Source organism: Piliocolobus tephrosceles, chromosome 2 (genome assembly GCF_002776525.5).
Source record: "Piliocolobus tephrosceles isolate RC106 chromosome 2, ASM277652v3, whole genome shotgun sequence".
NCBI lineage: Eukaryota > Metazoa > Chordata > Mammalia > Primates > Cercopithecidae > Piliocolobus > Piliocolobus tephrosceles.
Window position 1 is genome coordinate 82,983,258 of NC_045435.1, and position 25,936 is coordinate 83,009,193.

Genomic DNA, 25,936 nt, shown 5'->3' on the forward strand with positions numbered 1-25,936 from the left:
TGCATTTGTCAAAAACCCATTGAACTGTACACCACAAAGCATAAACCCTAATGCAAACTATAGACTTTTGTTAATAGTAGTACCACAATATTGGTTCATCAATTATAACACTGGGGTGTACCAGTGTTATAACTGTGTATATCGTGTAGCCCACCAATGCAAGATGTTAATAGGAGAAACTGTTGGGGGAGGGAATATATGGGAATTCTGTCCTTGCTGCAAAATTTTTCTGTAAACCTAAAACTGCTCTTAAAAAAGTAAAGTCTATTAAAAACAGGTGACTACTTTTACAGGGCATACATGATGTATGAGGAATGAGCTTTGGGGGTAAGAGCAAAGACACAGGGGAGACTGAAGTGCAAGGTGGGTGTGTTCAAAAATGACCAGGAGCACAGTGTGGTTGAGGCGAAGACCACCTGGGCTAGAGGAGGAAGAGGCTGGAAAGGCCAACCCAGATCTGTGGAGGAAGGCTGCCTGGCTGGCTAAGAAGACGAGATTCAGTTTCTTGGCAGTGAGAACCAGTGAAGGTGTTTTAGCTCAAAAGTGATATGATTAAATTGTGGTTTGGATCTCCAGGTTTTGTGCATTAGATCTTAACAAGTTTATGGTATTGCAGGATTGCAGGAGGGTGTTGGGTTTTTTAATTATTTTTAGAAACAGGGTCTCACTATGTTGCCCAGATTGGAGTGCAGTGGTGTGATCATAGTTGACAGTAACCTGCAAGCCCTGGCTTCAAGCAGTTCTCCTGCCTCAGCCTCCCAGCGTGCTGGGATTATGGGCATGAGCCACTGCTCAGCCTTGAATTGGAGTTTCTGACATTCCATCCCAGTTTCTGAATGAGTCCCATCTTGGCGATGTCTCCAGCAAGCCTTTTTTTTTTTTTTTTTTTGAGGGCCTTGATTCAGCACAGCTCCGGATGCGTTGGCCCACTGGGTAATTTAAATATTTCTATCCCCATGATAATACAAACTACTGAATAAATAAATAATAAGATTTTTTAAAGTCTTCCTGTGTGCCAGGTTCTAGGGTAGGCACTTTATATGTACTAACTCATTTAATTCTCATAACAAGCCTGTGAGGTACTATAAAACCCTCATTCTGGCCAGGCACAGTGTCTCACACCTAAAATCCCAGCACTTTGGGAGGCCAAGGCAGGCTTGAGTCCATGAGTTTGAGACCAGCCTGGCCAATATGGTGAAACCCGTCTCTACTTAAATTACAAATATTAGCCAGGGGTAGTGGCATGCGCCTTAAGTCCCAGCTACTTGGGTGACTGAGGCAGGAGAATCGCTTGAACCTGGGAGGCAGAGCTTGCAATGAGCGGAGATCGTACACAGCACTCCAGCTTGGGCAACAGAGCAAGACTCTTAAAAAAAAAAAAAAGAAAGAAAGAAAGAAAGAAAACCTTATTTTACAGACAACAAAACCAAGACACTGAGGAATTAAGTAGCTTGCCCAAAACTACACACAATTACTTAGTGGCTGAGCCAACAAGACATGAGGAAAGGCTAAAACAAAAGATTTCAGCTCTAAATCAGCTACATGTGCTACAACCCAATTATGCTGCTAACACACTATTGTGGGGTCTTAATCTCCATGACCATATTTATAAAGCACTCCCACTTGAAGACACTGAGCTGACATGCTAGACATGGTTACCTGCGTGCACTGCATTTCAAAAAACCTTGCTGATGGCCCAATCCAGAACCTCACCATCTCACACCCCAGGTCATGCACAAGATGCCCATTTTCTATTTTTCCTCCCACAAATAATCCATCTTGTTCAAAACACACCATGTCCCTTCCCTAACCAAAATATATTTGCTTCCTCCTTCCTTCCACATTCAACCTAAACTCCTCTGACTAGCATTCAACCTTATCATCTCGCACCATTCACTTTCAACTGTGGTCTGCAGTCTCCTCATTAGACTGTGAACATGCTGTGCTCATTTCTGACTCTCTGCTTTGGCTCCTGTTTATTCACTGACCTGGAATCCCTACCTTGCTGACTTGCTGACCTCTCACTAACCCCTCTCCATTGAATAAGCCTCGGTCAAGTCTCTGCCTCCTCCAGAAGCCTTCTCTGATCACTCCTGCTGCTATGGACACTGGTATGCCCCCACCCCTACCTCCCCTTCCCTAAAGGCCTGCAGCACCTGGCTTTCCCTTTGATGACATACATTCTTGTGTCTTGTGTGATTGCTTCTTGGCTATAAATCCTGTCTCTCCAACCACAGTGTGGGTCCTTAAGCAAGGATCACCTCCTTAACCCCCTCCCCCCGCTGCTAAGTGTTATGCTCACAGCAGGCACTAAATACTCTGATTAATCTGCACAGGATCATAAAAGCCCATATAGATCACCAGAAATTGTCAGCTGATATTTACAAAAACCCCGTAAAGTTTATGGTAGCACACTTGGCCCTGAGATGGTAAAAATATAAAACAGAGGGAAAATTGGGTCCTTTGCACACCAGGAATTCTAACTAAAGAAGATAAACAGATCCCGAAGGGTATATGTAGAACATATCCTTAAACAAACTGTGAAGTTGGGTTTGAATGAGTTCCTCCATCCACAGGTCCTGGTGCTAAGAGGGGATAGCCTTGACCCACTAACCACCAGAACAGGCGGATTAAGTGGGTGGGGACATGTGTTCCAAGTAGAGGAATGGCATGCACAAAGTCAGGCTGAGAAGTCCAGAGTACGTGCAGAAATTAATAAGTAGATGGTTAGGCTGGGACCTAGGGGGACTTAGGAGATAGTGGTGATAAGGAAGGTTGCAAAGGCAGCACAGAGTGGCTGGTGTCAGGACCCTAGTATCTGGCTCAGCAGTCTAAGTGTTACCCTACACCAGCAGTTCTGAATTTTTTTTTTTTTTTTTTAATCTCAGGACCTCTCTAGACTCCTACCAAAGAGCTTTTCGTTTCTGTTTTTGTTTTTCAGAGACAGGGTCTCACTCTGTCACCCAGGCTGGAGTGTAGTGGCACAATCACAGCTCACTGCAACCTTTTTAAAAATTTTTTTGTAGAGATGGGGTCTCACTTTGTCAAATCATTCTCCTGCCTCAGCCTCCCAAAGTGCTGGGATTACGGGGATGAGCCACTGCACCCAGCTTAGAACATTTTTTAAATCATTTATAATTCACTTGAAAATAGTTACCAGCCCATTACGTGTTCTAACATACTTTTAAAAATGAAAAGTAACTGTTTTCCAGAACAAAATGGTGAGAAGAGTGGTGTTCTCATTGTTTGAAAATCTCTTTACTCTCTAGCTGAAGACAGCTGGATTCTCCTTTGTGCTCCTGCATTCAATCAGTAGTGACAGAATGTTTGGACTGAAGTACATGAAGAGTATTCCGCCTCACACAGGTAGATAGTTGGATAAAGGAGGACTGTTTTAATCGCCTTCAGATAATCGTGGGTATTATTCTTTGCCATGAGGCCAAAACTTGACTTTTAAAAGTTAGTTGAAATGTGTAATTTCAAACCATGTCAGTGAAACTTTTTACAATGTTACATTAAATTCTGTCAGTCTATTTCACAGTTTGAATGGATCTTTTACCCATGCATGATTTGGTAACATTATGCATTGGTCATTTGGAAAATCCTGGTTCACTGAGTTACACAGGTTTTCCAAATGTTGACACATTTCATTATACCATATCAAAAAGCCACATTTATTGTTATCACCATCAATCTCATCAGAAAGTCTTTAAGTATTGGGAAACTGTCAAGCTCTCTGTGGTAGATAGAAGTTTTTCAAAACTCTAATTTTCACTTGAAAGCTGAAATTTTGTAATTGGCACAAACACTGTCAAGATTTTCTTTAAGGTAACAGGCTTACTTCATTCATTTTCGAGAAAATAACTGCCAAATACTTAGGTCTGAATAAACATAGTTTTTCAGTAAAAATGGTGTTCCACGAAAAAGTAAGCCATTCAGCCTCCTACCTCAAACCATCACACAAGCGAGGCAGTCGTATACAGCAGAAATGTTTTATGCATTTGTCCTAATTTGTTACTCAGAATATTAAAAAGACATCTACCCAAGGATTAAGAGTTAATAAAGTTAATTATTTTTACTGCTTCATCAAGGAGATTATTAAGTAAAACTGGCTCTTTTTTCTTACTGTGAGTGCATGACAGAGAATAAGGCAGCATCCACCAGTACACTTTGGTGTCACTGCCCTGATTCATGCTAAGACACCAGCAGTTTTAAACACTGTTGATTTTGTACCATCAGTGCAATGTCAACACATTAGGGAAGACAAATAAGTCTTAATGTTACCATGAAAATAGTCTTGACCTCAAAGGAAGGGCCTTTTGGTCCCCCAGGTAGGGTTACCAGATAAAATACAGGATACTCAAATGTTGCATGGGGCATACTTACACCAAACAAAATAAAAAAAATTAAAAAAAAAAAAAAAAGCTGTTTATTTGAAACTCAACTCAAATTTCCTTGGGCTTTCTGTATTTTTATTTGCCACAATTGGCCACCTTACATCTGGGGGATCATAGACCACACTTTGAAAACAGCTGCTCAGGCTGCTTTGGGTCATTTTTGAGCAGAGAAATGGTATCAGTTGTACTTCATGAAAATAGCTCTAACCTTAGTGGGCAAGGTAGATCAGAGGGTGAAAAGATTTGTAGAGTACAGAAAGGTCTGATGGGTCCATTAAGAAGATGTCACTTTTTGTCTTAATCAATAAAAGATTTGTTGATGAATTTCTTTAATTATTCTGAAGGGCAGCGCTACTCTGAGATTGGGCAGGGAAAACAGGAAGCCAGCAGAGGGCAGCTCCCTGTCTAGTGAGGTCCTCTACCCCATGGTGCTAACTCACTACTCTCCCCATCCACTGCCATCCCCCACCACCATCAGGACTTCTCCATTACAACTGACTCAGGCCTCACCCAGCAAAATTTAAAGTCCTTTCTTCTTGCTTCGGCCTCACTGCATAGAGTCCAGCTGGTCTTTATCCTCCAGCAAGTGACTGTTCACTCGAAGAACAGGATTTACATTTCACATCAGACAAAGTAATTCCAATTGCTTTAACTGGTTCATTCCCATCCCCTTTGACCCAATTCTTAAATCTTATCCATCACTCTCTGATGCATCAAGTACTCTCCACTTCCAGAGTTGGGAAATCCTGGCAGAGTCTAGTATATGCAGTCAACACCCCATTATCCATGCTGACGGAAAGGAGGGAATAAGTCTGAAGTTTCCCATCTGTGGAATAAACTGGTTATAAAACATGATCTCTAAGAGTTCTTCACATTCTAGGATGGCATATTGGAGAGCCTAGACTTTGGAGCCACATAGAACTGGGCTCAAAGCCTGGCTCTGCCAGCTACTAGCTATGTTGTTTGGGGGATGTCACTTACCCTCTTAGGGCCTCAGTTTTCTCACCTTTAAAACAGGAATAATATCACCCATCTTGTTTATGTATTGCAAACATTTAAAATACTGTTTCAGAGCTTCTGACACATACCATCAAGTTAAATCATATACCTTATGTGAATTTAAACATACTCAGTTACAGAGAGACGGAGGGAGCCACTTAAGTGGTGCTGGCAGGAGTCCGTCCCTCCTTTGACTGGTCTTAGTTTTTACCTTTATATCCTGACTTTAGAACTTAACTCACCACCTCAATTAAAATATTAGGTTGGTACAATTACTTTTGCATCAACCTAATACAATCCACTCGAATGGCTCTCCTTTTTGTTAAGTGCATTCTGTCATTCAAATACAGTCCCAAAACAACTGAACACAGTGGTTGTATTAATAAGTCTTTGAATTTTGCTTCATTTTATTTTATTTAGTATTTAAGATTCAGTAATCAATGCTGACAACCCCAAAGCAAGACAGAGATCATAGTGAAATAGATATTTAAACACATGCACATAAATGCAGCCCTGTGGCTCATGCTGAATGTATTATAGGCACACACACACCCCACACAACACTGGTTTCAGTCAACACCACTACATAGCCATCTCCAGGTTAAAAGCATAAGCTAGCTACTGGAAATAAAACTGGTGTAGTCACACGCTGCAATGAAAAAATCACACAGATCTGTATCCAATCAACCACAGGAGCAAATTTATGAGGACAGGAAGTTGTTAGGGAGATCCAGAAAGTCAATAAACGTCAGAAATTTTATAGTTCAAACATAAGAGTTACCTTTTTGTTTCTTCAGAGCAGTTGTTTAAATATTTAATTCACAAAACAAAACTGATGTTTAAATGGCACCAGTATCTCTCAGACTTGGCACCTACTGTGTATGTGGACCTGTTTACCTTTCTAACTACTTAAAAAAAAAAAATCACCAAGTCACAAATCCTTAATACTGACATAAGCTTGTTAAACTTTTAAACCAGTACTTTGGTGGAGCATTAAATAGGAAATCATTAAAAATATGGACCTTTTGTAATCTCAGTTGTCTAATAAGACCCTGTGAAATAAGCACCACCCCTCTACTCCCTTTTAACACAGTAGAGAGGACTTGGCCACTTTAGTAATGTTTTCTTTCTGTTTGACAAAAATGCAATATGAAAATGCAGTGACCTTTCGCAGCTTCATGCTTATGGTTAAAAATGGATGCTAAAAATTAGAATTGGACTGTGGGGTTTGAAAATTTGATAAAATAGCCAAACTTTATACTTCCTAGGTTATTGGAACAAACACACAGGGGAAAAAATCCTTTTTAAAAGGTTCTAATTTGAGAAACTTGAAGAGGAAGGTTATACGATCCAAAACTACTTATTTGAAGAAGAATCATTATACAAACTTAGACAACTCACTAAGGATTATCTGTTTCATGTCCTAATAACCAGGTTGGCACAGTATTCCATCCAGAAATATGGAACTTTCCGTTTTTCTGTTTTATCTTTTTTATGTTGCTATTTTTAATGTGTGTTTATAATACACTGAAGAATCTCAGTCAATCACGTATTGAGCAAAATAATCACCATGGCAGGGAGACACACATGGTAGTCTTTATTGTCAACATGTCTATAAAACTGAATAAATATTTGTTAGTGTTCCATTGTGATAAATACAAGGAACACGTGAGGCTGAAAGGGAACAGTGTCGAGAGCACGATAATTTTTCAAAACCTGACATGACTTTAATGGCAATTAACAAAGAATGCCAGGATATATGGGAGAGTTTTTGCAAACACACTACATCACAGACAGACTAGACCTTTAATGATGTGACAGAGTAGCCAAAAGATAGAAGATTGGACGTCTTGTCTCAGGAAGCTAAATATTTAAGTGGTATAAAAAGGTCTTGCAGGATTCTGAACTTTCTACCCATAGCTTGCCTCCCTTGCCTTCATCAGGCCTCTCCTTGGCTTCCATTCCCAGCAACTTGGGCCTAACTGGGTTCCTTTCATCATCCATAGACCTTTCTTCTTGGAAGTTTCTTCCTTCTAGTCCCTTTACTTCCTCTTCCAAATACTTCTTCATGAATCTCCAAAGTGCCCCAATTATTATAGCTCACCAGAGACAGCTAAAGGCAAGGTCATCATCCTAAGGAAGATTTAACAAGAAGAGGCAGAATATCAAGATTCTCTTCCTGGCCACGCTTTGTTGACATCCTAGAACTCTGCAATGGTACAATTTAGAACTAGAATAATGGCCAGGTGTGGTGGCTCACTCATGCAATCCTAGTATTTGGGGAGACCAAGGTGGGAGGATCACTTGAGGCTAGGAGTTCAAAACCAGCCCAGGCAACATAGTGAGACTCTGTCTCTACAAAATATATGTATATGTATGTGTATATGGAGAGAGAGAGAGAGCAAGGTGCGGAGGCATGGTGGTGCATGCCTCTAATCCCAGCTACTCAGGAAGCTGAGGCGAGAGGATTGCTTGAGCCCAGGAGGTGGAGGCTGCAGTAACTATGATCATGCCACTGCACTTCAGCCTGGGAAACAGAGCAAGACTCTGTCTCCAAATCCATAATAAACCACAAGACCTGTGGTTTTCAGTGTAGTTGCCCTGACAGCAGCAGCTGCATCATCTGAGAACTTGGTAGAAATCCCAATTCTGCAACTCACCTCAGACCTACTAAATCAGAAACTCTAGGGGTGGGGCCCAGCAATCTGTGTCTCAACAAACCCTCCAAGTGATTCTGATTCATTCTAAAGTTTGAAGACATTGCACTGTACAGATGAATTGCTTTTTGTAAGATTTCTTCTGGTTGTAGAATAGATTCTGGCAGCATAAGGAATGTTAATGCCCTTGTGTTTCAATAGTACTTATCATGTGAAAAGCACAATAGCTTATTCTCTTCGTTCTTTTCTTGATTCTCATAAAATCCCTACAAAGTAATGCAACTGGATCTGTTTCACAGAATCTCATAGGACTTATCATGTAAATAATACAATTTATGACAGCTTTGAGGGCTGGAAAATATTCCTCCACAAAGCTAGCCCAATGACCTGATGGAAGACTGTGTGTTATGGTTTCAAGGATACCAGAAAGATCAAATTCTACACTTTTCCACCCAGTTCACTGATGCCAGAAATTCCAACATCATAGCTTAAATCTTGAGTCCTCCATCTGAATGCAAATATCCCTGGAATATCATAACAATCCCTTTACTTCTGGGGTTAGAGATGGAAGAAAGAGGATATGAGCACCTTGTTCTCAGGAAGTGGAATGTCTACACCTGCTTTGAGAAGACTACTCCAAAGGAGATATCTAGGGTCACTATAGACAACTTTGCTTTCTCCATAATTTTGCCAAGGGCCAGGTGTGCACACATAACCAGGTGTACGTTGTAGGTGCATGAAAACCTTAAGGATTGACTGTGGAGGCTGAAGGAAGAAGAATGAGTAGACCTTAACAAAGACAGAAGTGAATGGGCAGATTCCTGCCTTTTGGGACACTAGGAAAGATGAAAACCCTCACCCCCAAGCCCCACCCTCCTAACCCTACCCCCACCACCAAATTAACATGGAAATAGATCAGTAGATCTTCCAATTCTATTTGGTTCTCTTCTTCCTCACCTGTCTATACATCCCTTTTTTTAAAAAGTATTATATTTATATTGTACCTTATAGTTTGCAAAGCACTCTCACATACAATGTTCATTTGCTCACTACAGTCCTGAGAAAAAGATAAAATTCTTAATTTACTAAGGAGGAAACCTGGACTTGGCTACTGCCAATACATGGCAGAACTTAGGTTTGAATCCTGGTTTTCCAATTCCAAGCCTGCTTCTTTCATCTATGTGCATTTTCATTTTTAATTTAATTTTTTTTTTTTAGAAACAGTGTCTCACTTTGTCACCTAGGCTGTTGTGCAATGATCACGGCTCACTTCAGCCTCAACCTCCTGGGCTCAAGCAATCCTCCTGCCTCAGCCTCCTGAGTAGCTGGGACAACAGGAGCATGCCACCACACTTAGCTAATTTTTTAATTTTTATTTTTGTAGAGACAGGGTCTCACTGTGTTTCCCAGGCTGGTCTTGAACTCCTGGTCTCAAGCGATCCTCCCGCCTTGGCCTCTCAAAGTGCTGGGATTACAGGCATGAGCCACTGCACCTGTCCCCAGTGTGTATTTTCAATCTGGTTTGCACCCAACTGCAGGGATGAACCATGCATTGATGCTCAACTCCCATACTCCCTTAAAGAGAAGGTTATCAGGGATCCAGAGCCCTGGCATAGAGTGTGAATCCCAGGCTCCCATCATTCAAGCAGGTTCCCAATTTGCTGCCACTGTTTACCTCCCTGCTTTTAGAGCACAAGAGCTTAATGACTTCACAGATGGGCAACATTGTCAGCCATGGAAAAGACATTCTGCTACACGTAATTGTACTTTGAAAATATCACTGTGGAAGGGTGTGGATGAGTCACAGAGTTGGCAGGGGAACTTCACATAGGCCAGGCCCTTCTGGTAACGAGCCCCACAGGGCTCTGAAGGTGGCCCAGGCCATGGTTCTTCACTGACGCCAAGCAGAGGATTGCTATGGCCAAGCTGAAAAGACATCCCTTGCTCTTTCACTAAGGCCAGTACACTTGGTTCATGCATAGACATTTAGCCTAAAGTTATCTAAAATTCCTTCCAAGCCTACAATTCTAATTTATACACAACAAAAGCCTTTATTCTGTTATCTGGTTGTCTTGTATCATTTATATGACTCCAGCTTCCACTTTGGTGATAATAAATTACAAATTCGAACTTCCAGTCCTGCCCTTTAACCTAAGCACAGTGCCACATCATCTAATTCCTGGCAGATGTTGCCACCATCAAATTTAAGTGGAAATGTATAAAACCAAATTCACTTCTCATTATCCTCTACAAACCAGCTCCCCATAGCAACTTCTAGCACAGCCATTTTCTCAACTGTCAGGCCTCAACATGACGGAGCTGTCTTCTTTGGTTTGCACATTTGGTTCGTTGCTATTAATTTCTGTTTCCTGAGTACACTCTTCATACTGCTGCCTATCTGATCCTTATTAAATGTTCTTCTGTGAACTGATATTGTCATTCTTGCTTTATAACCATGAGAACAGTAGTTCTCAGCCCTGTCTATACGTTAGGGCTTCTTAAAACTTCCAGTGCCCAAGCCCCATCCCTAGAAAATTCTGATTCACGGGGCCTGGGGGTGGGGACCAGTGGTCAGTACCACTGAGAACAAATGTCCTGAACTACAGCACTTTTCAGACTTGAAGGGGTATGAAGTCACCTTTGGATCTTGTTAAAATGTAGATGTGGATTCAGCAGGGCTGAGCTGGGCCTGAGATTCAGCATTTCTTTTTTTTGTTTGTTTTTATTTTTTATTTTTGAGACAGGGTCTTGCTCTGTGCCCCAGACTGGAGTGCAGTGGTGCGATCTCAGCTTACTGCAGCCTTCACCTCCTGGATTCAAGCAATTCTCCTGCCTCAGCCTCCCGAGCAGCTGGGATTACAGGTGCACGCCACCACACCTGGCTAATGTAGAGGTGGGGTTTCATTATGTTGGCCAGTCTGGCGTTGAACTCCTGACCTCAAGTGATACACCTGCCTCCGCTTCCCAAAGTGTGGGATTACAGGCATGAGCCACCATGCCCGGCTGAGATTCTGCATTTCTAACATGCTCCCAGGTGATGTTGATGCTTCTAGTTCCCAGGCCACACTTTGGGTATCAGGGTCCTAGAGCATCAAGTCTAACCTCCCATTCTGCCTGATTTTAAGGCCCCGGCCTCATTTCCTGCTGCTTCCTTCTCGCACCAAGCCAGCTCCTGACACGTCCAGACATGGACCCTTCCTCACCATCCTGGTTTACTTGGAATGCCTGACTCTCTTCTCTCTACCTAGTGAGAACTCTCTGCATCTTCACCCCTCCATCAGGATCCAAAGGGCCCAAACCTTTATCTACCATTTAGTCTTCCCCAACCACTCCATGGTTTATTAATCCCTTTTTCCTCTAATCTCCCAGCACTATAGAAAGTACAGTGATCCTCCCATCATATACTAAGCTCTGCAGCTGACAGCAGAAAGAAAACTGGACCGAGAGAGATATGGAAACTGGGCACATCTTGTAACTGCTGGCAAGTCATTTTCCCTTTCTTAAAAAAAAAAAAAAAAAAAAAAAAAAAAAACTCCTCAGAAACTTGGTCCAGCAGAATGATCCTAGGGACATGGGAGGCAAATTGTAATAAACAAACTGCAGACATGTCAGCAACTGAAGCTATTCCTAAGAACATTCAAGTGAAGTGAAACTTAAGAGATCACTTGGTCTCACCATCCCTCTCTCCCCAGATTTTTCTGGTAGAAGCTGAAGTCCTGATAAGAGAAAGAGCTTCCTCAGATACCCAATCAATCAATAGCAGGTTCAGGACCAAAGTCCATATTTCTGAGTTGTTTTGTTTTGTTTTGTTTTGAGACAGAGTCTTACTCTGTCACCCAGGCTGGAGTGCAGTGGCATGAATTCAGCTCACTGCAACCTCTGAGTTGAACCTCTGAGTTCAAGCAATTCTCATGCCTCAGCCTCCCGAGTAGCTGGGATTACAGGTGCACACCACCAGGCCCAGCTAATTTTTTGTATTTTTAGTAGAGACAGGGTTTCGCCATGTTGCCTAGGCTGGTCTCGAACTCCTGAGCTCAGGCAATCTGCCCACCTCAGCCTCCCAAAGTGCTAGGATTACAGGCGTGAGCTACCGCACCGGGCCATATTTCTGAGTTTTTTATCCTTCCAGATGTAGCAACTTCCTAAACGTTTAAGGGAGCCACCACTGCATCAAGCAGACAATGTACTGATGCACAGTGATTAGTTGGGCTGGATAAACCTCAGGAAATATTTAATGGCAAGATGTTATAAGAGGGCAATCTACAAAGTAGCAGAATCTTCTTGCCTTCCACCAGAGACCAGGCCCTACAATCCCATGTAAGACTCCTGATTATCCTGCTGAAGCAGAGTTCACCTTTTTACCCCTGGCATCAAGGTCCTCTGCAATCTGGCCCTAACCTAGCCTTCCAGCATCCCTCCCTACTGGAACGTTCCACTCAGACTCACTGTTTCTCACACATACCTTATGCCTTTGCTACTTCTTAAGCCACCAGATTGCTTCTTGGGCACATGAGTCCATGTGGACACGGTTAAATCTCCTGCATGCCCTTTGATATCTTGACGTTTGGAATTGAGCTGGGCAATTGCTCAGTGTGAACAACGATTCTACACTTTAAGGAACTGGGACACGATCTTTCCAAGATAAAAGGGCTTTTCTTTCTTTTCTGGTTTCCTAATGCCACCTCAGGTGACATTCCACTGTGTGGAGCCCAGACAATTATCATGCTGTGGCCAGAGATGTTTAATTGGACTTTAAAAGACGAGAAAGCAGCAGGGAGCTGATTGTCAGCTCTCTGACAAGACTGTGCGGCATAGGTGGCCAGCAGCACAGAGGAGGGCTGGTCTGCCCAGTGTCATGACTGTCTCCACCCCTGGGGCAGCGAGGTTAGGAGAGAAGGGGAAGATGTGCCAGTGGCAGCACAGCCTTCAGCAGACTCAGTACCAGATTGTCCTATATTCCGTTTCTACCCCAAGAACTGTGCTTGCTCAAGAGGCAACAAAGACTTCTTTTTTAAAATTACCCGTCTTCTTAAGACAAACTTTTCTAAGCCTTCATAGTAAAAATTTATTTTTATATTTTGATAATGCGTTTTCATCTCCATGCAACCCTTTAAGCCTCTGAGGTAGGTCAGGGAAAATATTAACACTTCCAGTTTATAAAGGAGTAAACTGAATTCATTATGCTGGGATGTGAGTTTGCTGAGGTTATGCAACTAGTAAATGGTTAAGCCAGAACTGCAGATCAGCTGTCAAAGATCACTGATGAAACAGCAGATAAAAGCTATTTCAAACAGGACAAGTAGAGTATATGACTCCAATTCCTGCTTCTTAATGCCATTCCCTGAAGAAAAACGATCCCTTTGTTTTGACAAGTGTGTGGAGAGCAGACTATGCCCTAAAGGCTAATTAAAAAACTGAGGTTCCCACATCCACCCTCCATCCTGGGATTGGACTGGCAGAGACTACAAAGAAACACAGACATTTCCAGAGCACACGAGGCTATCTATGTGCTCCACTGCCTCTAGGCACTGAGGAGTTCCTAGGTCCATGAGAAAGCTGAGAAAGCTACTGACTGAGGATGAGAACCCGTGGGTGCTGCTATGAGCAGACGGTATGCAGTGTCGCCATGAACCCAGATCACCTGATTCATTGTCAAGACGAAGAGGGCTCTGGCAGCTCAGATCTTCCACTAAATATGTGAAGTGATCCTTTCATATTCTTTTTCTTTTCTCTCTCTTTTTTTTTTTTTTTTTTTTGAGATAGGGCCTCACTCTGTTGCCCAGGCTGGAGTGCAGCGGTACAGTCATAGCTCACTGCAACCTCAAACTCCCAGGCTGAAGTGATCCTCCTACCTCAGCCTCCCAAGTAGCTAGGACTCCAGCCACACACTACCGCTCCGAGCTTTATTTGTTTTTATTTTTTGTGGAGACAGGGTCTCTTTATGTTGCCCAGGCTGGTCTTGGACTCCTGGCCTCAAGTGATCTTCCTGCCTTGGCCTCCCAGAGTATTGGGATTACAAGTATGAGCCACCACACCTGGCCTCACGTTATTTTCCCCAGGAAGACCTGAGATAGGAGAAGACCTTCAAAATTAATATATTTTCCTTCTCTTGAACTTTAAGGCTGCCACAGCCCTCACCCTCATTAGTAAAGGCTTGAGGGTGTTTTTGGGAAACTACAGAGTGTAGTTTAAATTTTCAACCCTTTAAAAAGTTGAAAGTTATCCTTTCAACATTGCCTGTGAACAGGTTTTCATTTTTCTTTCAGTAGAATCTACACATCACTAAGAAAATATAGAGGGCATTTCCCCAAGCAATATAGAGGGCAATAAAAAGGATTCTCTATTTAATAAATGGCGTAGGGAAAACTGGCTAGCCATATGCAGAAAGCTGAAACTGGACCCTTTCCTTACACCTTACACAAAAATTAACTCAAGATGAATTAAAGACTTAAACATAATACCTAAAACCATAAAAACCCCAGAAGAAAACCTAGACAATACCATTCAGGACATAGGCACGGGCAAGGAGTTCATGACTAAACCAAAAGCAACAGCAACAAAAGCCAAAATTGACAAATGGGATCTAATTAAACTAAAGAGCTTCTGCACAGCAAAAGAAACTATCATCAGAGTGAACAGGCAACCTACAGAATGGGAGAAAATTTTTGCAATCTACTCATCTGACAAAGGGCTAATATCCAGAATCTGTAAAGAACTTAAACAAATTTACAAGAAAAAAACAAACAACCCCATCAAAAAGTGGGCAAAGGATATGAACAGACACTTCTCAAAAGAAGACATTTATGCAGCCAACAAATATATGAAAAAAAGCTCATCATCACTGGTCATTAGAGATACGCAAGTCAAAACCACAATGGGATACCATCTCACGCCAGTTAGAATGGCGTTCATTAAAAAGTCAGGAAACAACAGATGCTGGAGAGGATACGGAGAAATACTAATTTTTTACACTTTTGGTGGGAGTGTAAATTAGTTCAATCATTGTGGAAGACAGTGTGGCAAATCCTCAAGGATCTAGAACTAGAAATACCATTTGACCCAGCAATCTCATTACTGGGTATATATCCAAAGGATTATAAATTATTCTACTACAAAGACACATGCACACATATGTTTATTGCGGCACTGTTCATAATAGCAAAGACTTGGAACTAACGCAAATGCCCATCAGTGATAGACTGGCTAAAGAAAATGTAACACATATATACCATGGAATACTATGCAGCCATAAAAAAGGATGTCCTTTGCAGGGACATGAATGAAGCTAGAAACCACCATTCTCAGCAAGCTAACACAGGAACAGAAAACCAAACACCGCATGTTCTCACTTATAAGTGGGAGTTGAACAATGAGAACACATGGACATGGGGGAAAGGGGATCACACACCGGGGCCTGCAGTGGGGTGGGGAGATCAGGGAGGGATAGCATTAAGATAAATATCTAATGTAGATGACAGGTTGATGGGTGCAGCAAACCAATATGTCACGTGTGTACCTATAACAAACCTACACGTTCTGCACATGTACCCTAGAACTTAAAGTATCAAAAAAAGTATTTTAATCCTAAGAGTAACCACTAAAAAATATGCAAAGAGCTCTAGCTAAGAATTAAAATGAAATACTAAACCAAATTAATCCCAAAAAAAGGCAAGAAAAGTGGAACCAAGAAATAAGTCATATCAGAAAAATAGAAAACAAATAAAAATGAGAGAACTAAATCCAACCATATCAATAATTATCTTAAATGTAGATTGATTAAATGCTATAATAAAAAGAAATAGATTGTTTAGACTACATAAAAGTTATGATTCAACTGTATGTTATCTACAAGAGATGCATTAAATACAAAGACACATATAGGTTTAAAATTTAAAAACTGTAAAAGATCATGCAAGCACTAATCATAAGAAATATGGAATGGCTAGATTAATATCAGTCAAAATAGATTTCAAGATAAGACAGACTACCAAAAATACAGAACAATATTTCGTAATGACAAAAGGGTCATTTCATCAAAAGGCATGGCAATTATAAATGTGTGTTTAATAACAGAGCTTCAAAACGCATAAAGCAAAAACTGAAACAGCTAAAGGGAGAAATAAATCCACAATCATAGTTAAAGAGATGTTAACACCCCCCTCAGTAATTGACAAAACAACGAGATTATTAAAAATCAAAAATGGTGTAGAATATCTCAACAATGCTATCAACCACCTTAACCTAATTGATGTTTATAGAACACTAGGCCAGATGCAGTGGCTCATGCCTATAATCCCAGAGTTTTGAGAGGCCAAGGTAGGAGGATCACTTGAGGCCAGCAGTTGGAGACCAGCATGGGCAACATAGCAAGACCCCATCTCTATTTAAAAATTAGCTGGGCATGGTGGCACATGCCTGTAGTCCCATCTATTTGGGAGGCTGAGCACACCACTGCACTGAGTGACAGAGCAAGACTCTGTCTCTAAAAAACTAGAACAAATAAAAAAAAAAAAAGATCACTAAACTCAACAACCACAGAATATACATTGTTTTCTAACCACATTGAAATTAAATTAGAAATCAATAACAAAAATATATCTATTATAGCCCCCCAAATATTTGAAAATTAAACAACATATTTTCAAATAACCTATGCATCAAAGAAATCGCTTTTCGTCTGACATTTCAGCCAGGCTGCAGCGATTGCCACTGCTCTGCAAGCTTCGCAATGCTATCCAAAGATAACAAGAAGAAAGACCCCGGGAAGTTAGCCAAAAAAGACAAAAACCCAGTGAACAAATCCAGGAGCAAAGCCAAAAAGAAGTGGTCCAAAGGCAAAGTTTGGGACAAGCTCAATAACCAAGTCTCGTTTGACAATGCTACTGTAAGGAAGCTTTGTATGACAAACACTGTAAGGAAGTTTCCAGCTATAGGTTTATAACCCCAGCTGTGGTCTCTCAGAGATTGGAGATTTCAGGCTCCCTGGCCAGGGCAGCCCTTCAGAAGCTCCTTGGTAAAGGACTTATCAAACTGGTTTGAAAACACAGAGCTCAAGTCATTTACACCAGAAATACCAAAAGTGGAGATGCCACAGTTGCTGGTGAAGATGCATGAACAGGTCCAACTGACTGTACATTTGGGAAAACAAAACTCTGTTAAATAAAAAAACAAATCACAGGGAAATTAGAAATATTTTTAAACTGAATGAAATAAAAACATATTATATCAAATTTTATGGGATGCAGCAATGCAGTGCCTAGAGGGAAATTTTTAGTGTCTATTGCTTATATTAGGAAAGAAGAAAGATTTAAAATCAATTATTTAAGTTTCTATTTTAAGAAGCTAAAAAAAGAGCAAATCAAACCCAAAATATGTGAAAGGAGAGAAATCATAAATATAAAGCAGAAATCAAGAAAACAGAAAACAAAGAGTATGCAAAAATAACACATCCAAACGTTGTATTTGAAAACTTTAATGGACTCAGTAAACTCCTGGTTAGGGTGATCAAGAAAAAAGGAAACATAAGCTGTTACTATTACAAATGAAAGAAAGGATAGGTCCTACAAATATTAAAAGGCTAATACTGAAATAGTATGAAGTGTATTATGGCAAAAAATTAACACCTGAGATCAAAGGAAACAAATTTCTCAAAGAACAAACTTACTAAAACTGACCTAAAATCAAATTGAAATTTTTAATACCCTGTATGTTTTTTAAAAATGAATGTATTATGAGGCATTCCAAGATGGCCGAATAGGAACAGCTCCAGTCTGCAGCTCCCAGCGTGATTGACACAGAAGACGGGTGATTTCCACATTTCCAACTGAGGTACCTGGTTCATCTCATTGGGACTGGTTGGACAGTGGGTGCAGCCCACTGTCCACTGTTGGACAGAGGGTGAGCCAAAGCAGGGTGGGGCATCACCTCACCTGGGAAGCACAAGGGGTCAGGGGATTTCCCTTTCCTAGCCAAGGGAAGCTGTGATGACTACCTGGAAAAACAGGACACTCCCACCCTAATACTGTGCTGTTCCCAAGGTCTTAGCAACTGGCAGAGAAGGTGATTCTCCCCCTTTCCTGGCTCGGTGGCTCCCGCCCATGGAGCCTTGCTCACTGCTAGCCCAGCAGTCTGAGATCAAACTGTGAGGTGGCAGCCTGGCTGGAGGAGGGGTGTCTGCCATTACTGAGGTAAACAAAGCAGACAGAAAGCTTGAACTGGGTGGAGCCCACCACAGCTCAGCCAGGCCTACTGGCTCTAGACTCCACCTCTGTGAGCAGGGCATAGCTGAACAAAAGGCAGCAGACAACTTCTGCAGACTTAAACATCCCTGTCTAACAGCTCTGAAGAAAGCAGTGGTTCTCCCAGCACGGTGTTTGAGCTCTGAGAACAGACAGACTGCCTCCTTAAGTGGGTCCCTGACCCCTGTGTTGCCTAACTGGGAGACACCTCCCAGTAGGGGCCGACAGACACCTCATATAGGTGACTGTCCCTTTGGGATGAAGCTTTCAGAGGAAGGATCAGGCAGCAATATTTGCTGTTCTGCAGCCTCCACTGGTAATACCGAGGCACACAGAGTCTGAAGTGGAACTCCAGCAAACTCCAACAGACCTGCAGCTGAGGGACCTGACTATTAGAAGGAAAACTAACAAACAGAAAGGAATAGAATCAACATCAACAAAAACGTCATCTACACCAAAACCCCATCTGTAGGTAACCAGCATCAAAGACCAAAGGTAGATAAAATGACAAAGATGGGGAGAAGCCAGAGCAGAAAAGCTGAAAATTCTAAAAATTAGAGCGCCTGTTCTCCTCCAAAGGATCGCAGCTCCTCGTCAGCAACGGAACAAAGCTGGATGGAGAATGACTTTGACGAGTTGACAGAAGTAGGCTTCAGAAGGTCAGTAATAACAAACTTCTCCAAGCTAAAGAAGGATGTTCAAATCCATTGCAAAGAATCTGAAAACCTTGAAAAACAATTAGACAAATGGCTAACTAGAATAAACAGCATAGAGAAGACCTTGAATGACCTGATGAAGCTGAAAACCATGGCCAGAGAACTTCATGATGCATGCACAAGATTCAATAGCCGATTCGATCAGGTGGAAGAAAGGGTATCAGTGATTGAAGATCAAATTAATGAAATAAAGTGAAAAGACAAGGTTACAGAAAAAACAGTAAAAATAAACGAACAAAGCCTCCAAGAAATATGGGACTATGTGAAAAGACCAAATCTATGTCTGATTGGTGTACCTGAAAGTGATGGGGAGAATGGAGCCAAGTTGGAAAACACTCTTCAGGATATTATCCAGGAGAACTTCCCCAACATAGCAAGGCAGGTCAACATTCAAATTCAGGAAATACAGAGAACACCACAAAGATACTCCTCAAGAAGAACAACCCCAAGACACATAATTGTCAGATTCACCAAGGTTGAAATGAAGGAAAAAGTGTTAAGGGCAGCCAGAGAGAAAGGTCGAGTTTCCCACAAAGGGAAGCCCATCAGACTAACAGCGGATCTCTCAGCAGAAACCCTACAAGCCAGAAGAGAGTGGGGGCAAATATTCAACATTCTTAAAGAAAAGAATTTTCAGCCCAGAATTTCATATCCAGCCAAACTAAGCTTCATAAGTGAAGGAGAAATAAAATCCTTTACAGACAAGCAAATGCTGAGAGATTTTGTCACCACCAGGCCTGCCTTACAAGAGACCCTGAAGGAAGTGCTAAACATGGAAAGAAACAACCAGTACCAGCCACTGCAAAAACAGGCCAAATTGTAAAGACCATCAATGCTATGAAGAAACTGCATCAATTAATGGGCAAAAGAACCATCGAACATCATAATGACAGGATCAAATTCATACATAACAATATTAACCTCAAATGTAAATTGGCTAAATGCCCCAATTAAAAGACACAGACTGGCAAACTGGATAAAGAGTCAAGACCCATCAGTGTACTGTATTCAGGAGACCCACCTCACATGCAAAGATGCACATAGGCTCAAAATAAAGGGATGGAGGAAGATCTACCAAGTAAATGGAAAGTAAAAAAACAAAAGCAGGGGTTGCAATCCTAGTCTCTGATAAAACAGTCTTTAAACCAACAAAGATGAAAAGAGACAAAGAGGCCATTACATAACAGTGAAAGGATCAATTCAATAAGGAAAGCTAACTATCCTAAATATATATGCACCCAATACAGGAGCACCCAGATTCAGAAAGCAAGTCCTTAGAGACCTGCAGAGACTTAGACTCCCACACAATAATAATGGGAGACATTAACACCCCACTGTCAATATTAGACAGATCAACAAGACAGAAGGTTAACAAGGATATCCAGGACCTGAACTCAGCTCTGCAACAAGCAGACCTAATAGACATCTACAAAACTCTCCACCCCAAATCAACAGAATATACTTTCTTCTCAGCACCACATCGTGCTTAGTCTAAAATTGACCACATAATTGGAAGTAAAGCACTCCTCAGCAAATGTACAAGAACAGAAATCACAACAAACTGTCTCTCAGACCACAGTGCAATCAAATTAGAACTCAGGATTAAGAAACTCACTCAAAACCACACATCTATATGGAAACTGAACAACTTGTTCCTGAATGACTGCTGGGTAAATAATGAAATGAAGGCAGAAATAAAGATGTTCTTTGAAACCAATGAGAACAAAGACACAACATACCAGAATCTCTGGGACACATTTAAAGCAGTGTGTAGAGGGAAATTTATAGCACTAAATGCCCATAAGAGAAAGCAGGAAAAATCCAAAATCGACACCCTAACATCACAATTAAAAGAACTAGAGAAGCAAGAGCAAAAAAATTCAAAAGCTAGCAGAGGACAAGAAATAACTAAGATCAGACCAGAATTGAAAGAGATAGAGACACAAAAAAACCCTTCAAAACATCTCTGAATCTAGGAGCTGGTTTTTTGAAAAGATTAACAAAATTGATACACCACAAGCAAGACTAATAAAGAAGAAAAGAGAGAAGAATCAAAGAGATGCAATAAAAAATGATGAAAGGGATATCACGACCAATCACACAGAAATACAAACTACCATCAGATAATACTATAAACACCTATATGCAAAGAAACTAGAAAATCTAGAAGAAATGGATAAATTCCTGGACACATACACCCTCCCAAGACTAAAACAGGAAGAAGTTGAATCTCTGAATAGACCAATAACAGGTTCTGAAATTGAGGAAATAATTAATAGCCTACCAACCAAAGAAAGTCCAGGACCAAACGGATTCACAGCCAAATTCTACCAGAGGTACAAAGAGAAACTGGTACCATTCCTTCTGAAACTATTCCAATCAATAGAAAAAGAGAGAATCCTCCCTAACTCATTTTATGGGGCCAACATCATCCTGATACCAAAGCCTCGCAGAGACACAACAAAAAAAGAGAATTTCAGACCAATATCCCTGTTGAACATCGATGCAAAAATCCTCAATAAAATACTGGCAAGCCAAATCCAGCAGCACATCAAAAAGCTTATCCACCATGATCAAGTTGGCTTCATCCCTGGGATGCAAGGCTGGTTCAACATACACAAATCAATAAACGCAATTCATCACATAAACATAACCAAAGACAAAATCCACATGATTATCTCAATAGATGCAGAAAAGGCCTTTGACAAAATTCAACAGCCCTTCATGCTAAAAACTCTCAATAAACTAGGTACTGATGGAACGTATCTCAAAATAATAAGAGCTATTTATGACAAACCCACAGCCAATATCATACTCAACGGGCAAAAACTGGAAGCATTCCCTTTGAAAATCGGCACAAGACAAGGATGCCCTCTCTCACCACTCCTATTCAACATAGTGTTGGAAGTTCTGGCCAGGGCAATCAGGCAACAGAAAGAAATAAAGGGTATTCAATTAGGAAAAGAGGAAGTCAAATTGTCTGTGTTTGAAGATGACATGATTGTATGTTTAGAAAACCCCATGGTCTCAGCCCAAAATCTCCTTAAGCTGATAAGCAACTTCAGCAAAGTCTCAGGATACAAAATCAAGGTGCAAAAATCACAAGCATTCCTATACACCATTAACAGACAAACAGAGAGCCAAATCATGAGTGAACTCCCACTTACAATTGCTTCAAAGAGAATAAAATACCTAGGAATCCAACTTACAAGGGATGTGAAGGACCTCTTCAAGGAGAGCTACAAACCACTGCTCAAAGAAATAAAAGAGGACATAAACAAATGGAAGAATATTCCATGCTCATGGATAGGAAGAATCAATATCATGAAAATGGCCATACTGCCCAAAGTAATTTATAGATTCAATGCCATCCCCATCAAACTACCAATGACTTTCTTCAAAGAATAGGAAAAAATTACTTTAAAGTTCATATGGAACCAAAAATGAACCTGCATTGCCAAGACAATCCTAAGCAAAAAGAACAAAGCTGGAGGCATCACGCTACCTGACTTCAAACTATACTACAAGTCTACAGTAGTCAAAACAGCATGGTACTGGTACCAAAACAGATATATAGACCAATGGAACAGAACAGAGGCCTCAGAAATAACACCACACATCTACAACCATCTGATCTTTGACAAACCTGACAAAAACAAGAAATGGGGAAAGGATTCCCTATTTAATAAATGGTGCTGGGAAAATTGGCTAGCCATATGTAGAAAGCTGAAACTGGATCCCTTCCTTATACCTTATACAAAAATTAATTCAAATGGATTAAAGACTTAAATGTTAGACCTAATACCATAAAAACCCTAGAAGAAAACCTAGGCAATACCATTCAGGACATAGGCATGGGCAAGGACTTCATGACTAAAACACCAAAAGCAATGGCAACAAAAGCCAAAATTGACAAATGGGATCTAATTAAACTAAAGAGCTTCTGCACGGCAAAAGAAACTACCATCAGCATGAACAGGTAACCTACAGAATGGGAGAAAATTTTTGCAATCTACCCATCTGACAAGGGGCTAATATCCAGAATCTACAAAGAACTCAAACAAATTTACAAGAAAAAAACAAACAACCCCATCAAAAAGCAGGCAAAGGATATGAACAGACATTTCTCAAAAGAAGACATTTATGCAGCCGATAGACACATGATTAAATGTTGATCATCACTGGTCATCAGAGAAATACAAATCAAAACCACAATAAGATACCATCTCACACCAGTTAGAATGGTGATCATTAAGAAGTCAGGAAACAACAGGTGCTAAGAGGGTGTGGAGAAATAGGAACACTTTTATACTGTTGGTGGGAGTGTAAATTATTTCAACCATTGTGGAAGATAGTGTGGCGATTCTTCAAGGATCTAGAACTAGAATTACCATTTGACCCAGCAATCCCATTACTGGGTATATACCCAAAGGATTATAAATCATGCAACTATAAAGACACATGTACACATATGTTTATTGCGGCACTATTCACAATAGCAAAGGCTTGGAACCAACCCAAATGTCCATCAATGATAGACTGGATTAAGAAAATGTAGCACATATACACTATGGAATACTATGCAGCCATAAAAAAGATGAGTTCATGTCCTTTGCAGGGACATGAATGAAGCTGGAAACCATCATTCTCAGCAAACGATCACAAGGACAGAAAACCAAACACTGCATGTTCTCACTCACAGGTGGGAATTGAACAATTAGATCACTGGGACACAGAGCAGGGAACATCACACATCGGGGTCTGTTGGAGGGTGGGGGTCTGGGGGAGGGATAGCATTAGGAGAAATACCTAATGTAGATGATGAGTTGATGGGTGCAGCAAACCAACATGGCACATGTGTTATACCTATGTATCAAACCTGCATGCTGTGCACATGTACCCTAGAACTTAAAGTATAATAATAATAATAATAATAAAATGTATTATAAAAGCCTCCACACAGAAAAGAAAACCCAAGACCAGGTTGTTCTTCATTGGTGAATTCTATCAAACGTCCAAGAAGGAATTGATGCCAGTTTTAGACAAACCCCTTCAAAAAAACAGGAGGAAATATTTCCCAACTAATCATAAGGTAAACAAAATGCTTATACTAACAACTGACAAAAGCATGACAAGAAAAGAAAATTGTATACCCGTATTCCTCATGAATATAGCCACAAAACTTCTTACTCTGTTTTTTTAAGAGTGAGGGTCTCGCGCTGTCACCCAGGTTGGAGTGCAGTGGTCCAAACATAGTTCACTGCAGCCTTAATCTCTTGGGCCCAAGGGATCCTCCTACTTCAGTCTCCTAAGTAGCTGGGGCAACAGGCACATGCCACCATGCCCAGCTAATTTTTTTTTTTTTTTAAAGACGAAATCTCACTCTGTCGCCCAGGCTGGAGTGCAGTGGCACAATCTCGGCTCTCTGCAAGCTCTGCCTCCCGGGTTCACGCCATTCTCCTGCCTCAGCCTCCCGAGTAGCTGGGACTACAGGTGCCCATCACCACGCCAAGCTAATTTTTGTATTTTTAGTAGAGACTGGGTTTCACCATGTTAGCCAGGATCGTCTCAATCTCCTGACCTCGTGATCCGCCCGCCTTGGCCTCCCAAAGTGCTGGGATTACAGGCATGAGCCACTGCGCCCGGCCCCAGCTAATTTTTTGTGGAGATAGGATCTTGCTGTGTTGCCCAGCCTGGCCTTGAACTCCTGGGCTCAAGTGATCCTCTCATTTCAGCCTCACAAAGCTGTGGGATTATAGGTGTGAGCCAAGCCCCTGCATCTGCCCACAGAAAAAAAAAAAAAATTTATTAGTACAAAATTAGAAAATGGAATATAGCAATATATAAATGGATAATATATCATGACCAAGAATGTATACCCCAGAATGCAAAATGAATGTAACTCAAAAAGTCAATGTAATTCAGTATTTTTTAACAGACTAAATGAGAAAAACATGATGCAGAAAAAGAATTTGACAAAATTCAACACACGTTCATAATCACAACTCTCAGAAAACCAGCAATGCAAGAGAAGTCATTATGGAAATGCAGATTAACAGCATAAAGACACACCACACCCACTAGAATGGTTAAATTTAAGACTGTCAACATCAAATGTTGGCAAAGATGTAGATTACCAGAACTTCCATAAAATACGGCAGGAATGTAAAATGGTACAATCACTTTGGAAAAGCTTTGGCAGTTTCTTATGAAGATATCCATGTACCTACTCTTTAACCCAGCAATTCTACTTCTACATATTTACTCAAGAGAAATGAAAATGTATTTCCACAAAAAGCCCTGTAGATGAATATTCATAGTGGCTTTATTCATAATAGCCTGAAACAAGAAACAACCCAAATGTCCATCAATAGGAGAATGAATAAACAAATTTTGACTGGGTACAGTGGCTCACGCCTGTAATCCCAGTCCACAAGGTGGGTGGACTGCTTGAACTCAGGAGTTGGAAACCAGCCTGGGCAACATGGTGAAACCCCGTCTCTACCAAAAATAAAAAATAAATAAAATTAGCCAGGCGTGGTGGTGCACACCCACCCATAGTCCCAGCTACTCAACAGGCTGAGACGGGAGGATCACTTGAGCCCGGGAGGTTGAGGCTGCAATGAGCCATGATTGTAGCACTGTACTCCAGCCTGGGCAACAAAGTAAGACCCTGTCTCAAAAAAAAAAAAAAAAAAAATTGGGGTATACTCACACAATGGAATACATATTACTCATCAATGAAAATTCTCACTTTCAGTACACAGACTTCCCCTTCATTTCTCAGTTTTTACCTTCATGCCTCATCGTTTCCATTCGTGAACTACAGTCCTCTGATTGGGGGATGGTTTCCAATTCTTCAGAGACTACACCCTTCGACTCTTTCATGAGTGGCAGGGGAAGCAGTTAAAAAGGAGCAAACCTGACAA

The 25,936-nt window shown here is 41.0% G+C and overlaps 1 pseudogene; it reads left to right on the plus strand.

Moving 5' to 3' along the window:
• The first annotated feature begins 16,781 nt into the window (after positions 1-16,781).
• Positions 16,782-17,167, plus strand: LOC116418661 (annotated as a pseudogene).
• Positions 17,168-25,936: the final 8,769 nt, after the last annotated feature.